The sequence below is a fragment of the Psammomys obesus genome, unplaced genomic scaffold (assembly GCF_907164565.1).
Source record: "Psammomys obesus unplaced genomic scaffold, mPsaObe1.curated_primary_1811, whole genome shotgun sequence".
NCBI lineage: Eukaryota > Metazoa > Chordata > Mammalia > Rodentia > Muridae > Psammomys > Psammomys obesus.
Genome location: NW_026591598.1, coordinates 11,136,309 through 11,142,543, shown reverse-complemented (window position 1 = coordinate 11,142,543; position 6,235 = coordinate 11,136,309).

The following is a 6,235-nucleotide window of genomic DNA, read 5'->3' as shown; positions in this document are numbered from 1 at the left end:
AGTTCCAGACCAGCCAGGGCTACACAGAGTAAAACCCTGTCTTGAAAAACAACAAAACAAAACTGCTTTTCTCTTAGGCAAATGGGAAGTGGGGGTGAGGAGGAAGAAAGGGAGGGGGTAGGGGAGGCTCAGGGGCTTTGGGAGGGTGGCTTCATCCTGCTACTGATGATAGCTTTTCCACCAGTACAGAGCACCCTCTAAGCTGGCCTGGGCCACTGGTCCGTGTGTTCAATTAACCAACAAAATGTTTATCGTGGTCCATGGGATCCCAGCCATAGGGAGACTGGATACAAAAGGGACTCTCACACCAGATGCACCAGCTACTCAAGAGGATTGCTTGAGCCCTGTGGCCTGGAGGTCAGTCAGAGCAAAGCACTGACTCTCTACCTCAAGAGAAGGGAGAGCAGGAGGAGGGAGAGACAGAGAAGGAGGGGGAGGCAGAGGTGGGCAGGGGTCACAGGAGAAGGCAGAGGGTAGGTGACACAGGGGAAGAGAAGACAGGAGAGGAGAGGTGAGAGGAGACAGAAGACGGGAAAGGGAAACAAGAAAAGGGGAGAGAGGAGAGGGAAAGATAGGAGGGAGAGGAGACAGAAAGAGAGAGGATATAAGGGAGAGAGACAGGAAGAGACACACACTGATCTTGGGGGGAATCTTTCAACTCTCAAGATTATTCTGTAATTCTTCCAAATCTGGCTCCTGGGTTTCTCCTTAGGGGCCTTCCTTGATGCTCACCCTCTCCCCAGCAGATGCTCACAACTCTTGCCTAGAGCACTCCTCCTTCTGCTGGTCTGGAACTGGTTCCTTCTGGTTGGTTATGCTCTATGGCTCCCTCCTCAGAGAAGCCTTCCTGACCTCAGACTTCCGGCCCACAGCCCACGGCCCACATTACCTGGTGCAAACAGACTCTCCCTAGTTCCGTTTCCCTTGGACAAGTTACTATGCCTGCTTTCTGCAACTCACTTTTTCATCCATACAACGAAGGCTGCAGTAGACCTCAATTGACAGAAGCCTTGGGAGAAAGGGCCGGTAGCTGTCTCACCAAGTGCCTGCCACATGGTAAATGCTATGTGTTTGCTGTCATTCATTCACTTGTTCCTTCAATCAAACTTCAAAATTTTGAGTCACCGTCAGTGCTGGACTGGATGCCGGGGCTCTGGTAGGAATTCTATCACAGCCTTTTAGCGCAGAACAGATCACAGGGCCAAAAGCCACAGGATGACTCTGGCCTCTTCCCTCCCCAAGTTTGGTTCCCTCACTGCCCCGTGTTCCTCTTCCTTTAAGACAATTCCAAGGGCTGGGAGCACAACTCAAAAGCCAGCCTGCTCACCTCACGTCCTCCATCTCCCATGGCCTTTTCAGTCAGCTTGGGTCCTCCTGCCATTGGCCCTCTAGTCCTCCTCCCTGGCTTGCCTTGAAGCCCCGCCTGCAAAAATCCAAACAGCTGCACCTTCCCGAGGATCAGGAGGAGAAGGGGGAGGGGGAAGGAGAGGAGAAGAAGGAGGGGGAGCCACAGACTATGCGGCCAGGGCCAGGGCTGCAGTGCTTCAGGAGGAAGCCATCAGGGCCCGGCTAGCCAGACACTGTAAACATGACTGCCTCCTCGCTCTCAGCCTTCGAGGGACTGATACCTTCTGCGATCTCTTCTCTAGCACCAACCATTTCTCCCTGTCACAGACTTAACCTCTCTGCCTAGAAACATGTTCTAGAATCTGCTTCAAAAGAGAAACCCAAAAAAAAAAAAAAAAGAGAAACCCAAAGGCATACTTATTTTTTTATTGTTTGTTTTTCTTTTTCTTTTCTGTTTTTGTTTTGTTTTGTTTTGTTTTTTTGAGACAGGGTGTCTTTGTGTAGACTTGGCTGTCCTAGACTTGCTTTGTAGACCAGGCTGGCCTCAAACTCACAGCGACCCTCCTGCCTCTGCCTCCCAGAGCCACTTTTTTATTACATTATATATATATATATATTTGCACAAATGTGTATATGTATGTGTGGCGGTCTGAGGCCAACTTTAAAGAGTCATCTCTTTCCTTCCATGGTGTGGGTCCCAGGGACTGGACTTGGGTTGCCAGGCTTGGCTCAAATGCCTTTATCCGCTGCATCACTTCTTGGGCCCCTGCTTGTTTATTTGCAGCAGGGGAGGGTGTGTGAGTATGGAGATCAGAGGGCACTTATTATTATTTTGGGTTTTTTTTTTAAATATAGAGTTTCTCTGTGTAGCCCTGGCTGTCCTGGAACTCCTCTGTAGACCAGGCTGGCCCGGAACACATAGAGATCCACCTGCCTCTGCTTCCTGAGTGCTGGAAGGAATTAAAGGCATATATCACCACCACCCAAGCCAGAGAGCAACTTTCTTTTTTCTTTTTTTTTTCTTAACTTTTAATTGATTCTTTGTGAATTTCCATGCACCTGAATTCCACTCGTCTCCCTGTCCACTCATCTCCCTGTCCACTCATTTCCACCCTCTGCCCTTGCAACCACCCCTCCCCGAAAGAAAATAAAAGTAAAAAGAATAAAAACAAACAAAAAACCTCGTCATGGAAGCTGCGGTGTATCAGTGTGTCACACAGTATTCTCTCATCCCACACCTTTGCTTGCAACTGTTCGTTGTGATGCGTCATTGGTCTGCTTGGAAGACTCTGGTTTCTACACTATCAACACTGGATCCTCACCAGGACTCTTCTCCGATGTCCTGTTGTTGCCCTGGGTCGTGGAGATCCTGCAGCTTTGGATCTGCAGGGCCAGCAGAGGGCCTTTGAAGAGTCATTTTTCTTCTTCTAGCAAGTGGGTCCCTGAGATGGAATGATTGTGAGTCTATGTGAGTCCCTTCTCAAAAAATAACAACAGCAGCAAAACAAAACAGAAAAACCCGGACCGTTGAGATGCTCAGTGGATACAGGTGCCTGTCACCAAGTCTGATGACTTAAGTTCGATCCCCGGAATACCCACAGAGGAAGGAGAGACCTGATTACCACAGTTTGTACACATACATACACACAAGTAGGCACACACACATGCACAACAAATACAAACTTTAAAAATATATATAGCAAAAAATCCGGGCTGTTGGTGGCGCATGCCTTTAATCCCAGCACTTGGGAGGCAGAGGCAGGCAGATCCCCATGAGTTCGAGGCCAGCCTGGACAGTGCCAGGGCTACACAGAAAGACCCTGTCTCAAAAAACAAAAACAACAACAAAAAAAAAACTCCAAACAAACAAAAGCAGAGAACAAAGAAACATACAGAAAGAATTGCCAATGAAGCTGTCTTAGTCATTTTGGACAGCAGCAGAACAACACAGACTACATAGTTTAAACAATACAAATGTACTTTTTTACAGTTCTGGAGTCTCCAAGTCCCAGATCAGGACTCAGCAGGGGTAGTTTCTGGTGAGGGCACTCGGCCTGAATTGCACGTAGCTGCTCTCTCCCTTGACCTCAGGCGCCCTCTGAGATCTCACCTGGTAAATACCCTAGTCCTAAATCCTTTAGGTTAAGGCCTAAAGGATTTAGGCCTTCATTTAAACATATGACTTCATTTAAACATAAATTGTGCCTGGGAAGGTTCCCTTCTGTAACATTGTCATGTGGAGGAGAGAGGAAGTCTTCAGCAAATGAATGGGGGAGGGTGCTAAAACCACCAGTGTGGGTGGCACCAAGTTTAAAGAGCAGCCTGTTCACAGAGGATGCCCCCCCACCTGGCACTGGCCAAGAGTGATGCCCTCTTCCCACTGTGGATCTGGCCAACCACGGTGCTGAACTGGCGGCCAGCACTTCCTCTTGGGGTTACTGTAAAGGACATACGTCACTGGGAAGCATCCTTCCACAGATGCTTGACAAAAAATCTAGTCCAGTAAGCCAAATATGGCCCTCTGCCTGGTTCTGGGTAGCCAGAGAGCTAAGAGAAATAAGTTAAGAAACAAGTTATTGCTACGAGGCTCATGCTGGCTTCAAATTTCTGGGTTCAAAAAATTCTCCTGCCCGGCGTGGTGGTGCACGCCTGTGATCCCAGCACTCGGGGAGGCAGAGGCAGGTGGATCTCTGCGAGTTCCAGGCCAGCCTGGTCTACAAATTGAGTCCAGGACAGCCAAGGCTACACAAAAGAAACCCTGTCTCAAAAACGAAACAATTCTCCTGTGTCGGCTCCCTGAAGAGCTGGAAGTTCAGGGAACAGCCCACCACTCCTAGCTGAAACAATATATTAAAAGTTTGCATTATATCAGTTAATTTATTTGTTGGAGGGGTGGGTGTGGCCAGAGGATAGCTGGAGGGGTCAGTTCCCCTTTTGCCATGCTAGTCCAAGGCATGGAACTTGGGTCCTAAAGTCATGTATCTTTAGACCTGCTGAGCCATCTCAAAGGCCCCTTAACGATTGTTTTTCACGTTTTCAAGTGATTTAAAAAATGACAAAAGAAGTAAGAGTAGTATTTCAGGGGCTAAGAAAATTAAGTTAAAACCAAATTGCAATGTGCATAAACAACGTTGGGAACACAGCCAGGCTCCATTTATGTGTTGCGCACGGCAGCTTTCATGTTACCATGACAGAGCTGAGTAGCTGCAACCGAGACCGGAGGGGCAGCGAAACCAAACATATTTATATTCTGATCCTTTACAGAAACTGTTTGCCACTCTCTGCTCCACACCAGCTTCCAGTTCCAAAAGAGGAAGAGGAATAACCATCATTGTGAGAAAGCTTCCAGACCTGTCTCGTGTGTGTGTGTGTGTGTGTGTGTGTGTGTGTGTGTGTGTGTGTGTGTCGAGGGGGGAGGGGGCTGGCCAGATCACGCTGAAAAATAGTTGTCAATCTCTGGCTACATATCGAGTCTAATTATGCTAGCCTGGGCTATATAAGATCTTGTCTCAAAAACAAAAGAAAGTGGTGGACCCTGGGGAGACAATTCGGTAGGTAAAGTGCTTACGGCACAAACGTGAAGACCCAAGTTCAAGTCCCCAGAATCCACATAGATCCAGGGGCAGAAGTGCTCTTGGCTGTAATCCCAGAATTCCTGTGGTGAGATGGAGGATGGACACAGGACTCCCTAGAAACCTGAGAGAGACAGCCAGCCTTGGACATGGTAAGGGACAGCAAGAGACTCTTTTTTTTTTTTTTCCTGGTTTTTCGAGACAGGGTTTCTCTGTGTAGACTTGGCTGTCCTGGATTCGCTTTGTAGACCAGGCTGGCCTCAAACTCACAGCGATTCTCCTGCCTCTGCCTCCCTGAGGCTTGGGAATACGGGCATGCGCCACCGTGCCCAGCTGGGAGACTATCTTACAACGTGGACGGTAAGGCTATCACCTGAGGTGACAATCCCAGACAATCCTCTGACCGCTACATGTGCACTGTAACATGTCTGCAACATAGCACACACATGTGAAGGTGAGCTCACACTCAACACACACACAGGTTTAAAAATAGAAGAAATGAACAGTTGTTGTCAAAAAATGAAGCAGGCGAGGGCGACGGTTTTCAAGTGTAAGGAGGCATCACCATCACACATGACATATGAACCTTGGAAAACAGAGCCAGGAAGGCCAGGTGTGGCGGTGAACATGCATAGTCCCAGCCCGGGAAAAACAGGCAGGAGGATCTCTGTGTGTTCACGACCAGACTGAGCTACACAATGAGTTCCAGGTCAGCTACAACTACATAGTGGGGGGGAAACATTAAAAAACAAAACAGGGGGAGGGGGCTGGAGAGATGGCTCATCGGCTAAGAGCACTGTCAGCTCTTCCAGAGGACCTGGGTTCAATTCCCACACCCACATGGTGCCTCACAACCATCTATAATGAGATCTAGTGCCCTCTTCTGGCGTGAAGGCAGAACACTGTATACAGAGTAAATAAAATTTAAAAACAAACAAACAAACAACAAACAAAAAGGGCTGGTGGGTTAGCTCAGCGGTTAAGAGCACTGGCTACTCTACCAGTGAACCGGGTTCAATTCCCAGCACCCACATGGCAGCTCATACACTCTGTAAGCAGGGGATTGGACATCCTCACACAGACATACATGCAGGCAGAACACCAATGCACATAAGGTTAAAAATATAGATAAATACATCATTTTAGTTGGGCATGGTGGCACAGGCCTGTAATCCCAGCACTCAGGGAGGCAGAGGCAGGTGGATTGCTGTGAGTTCGAGGCCAGCCAGGTCTACAAAGCGAGTCCAAGGACCAGCCAAGGCTACACAGAGAAACCCTGTCTCTAAAACCCAAACCAAACCAACAAACAAAACCAA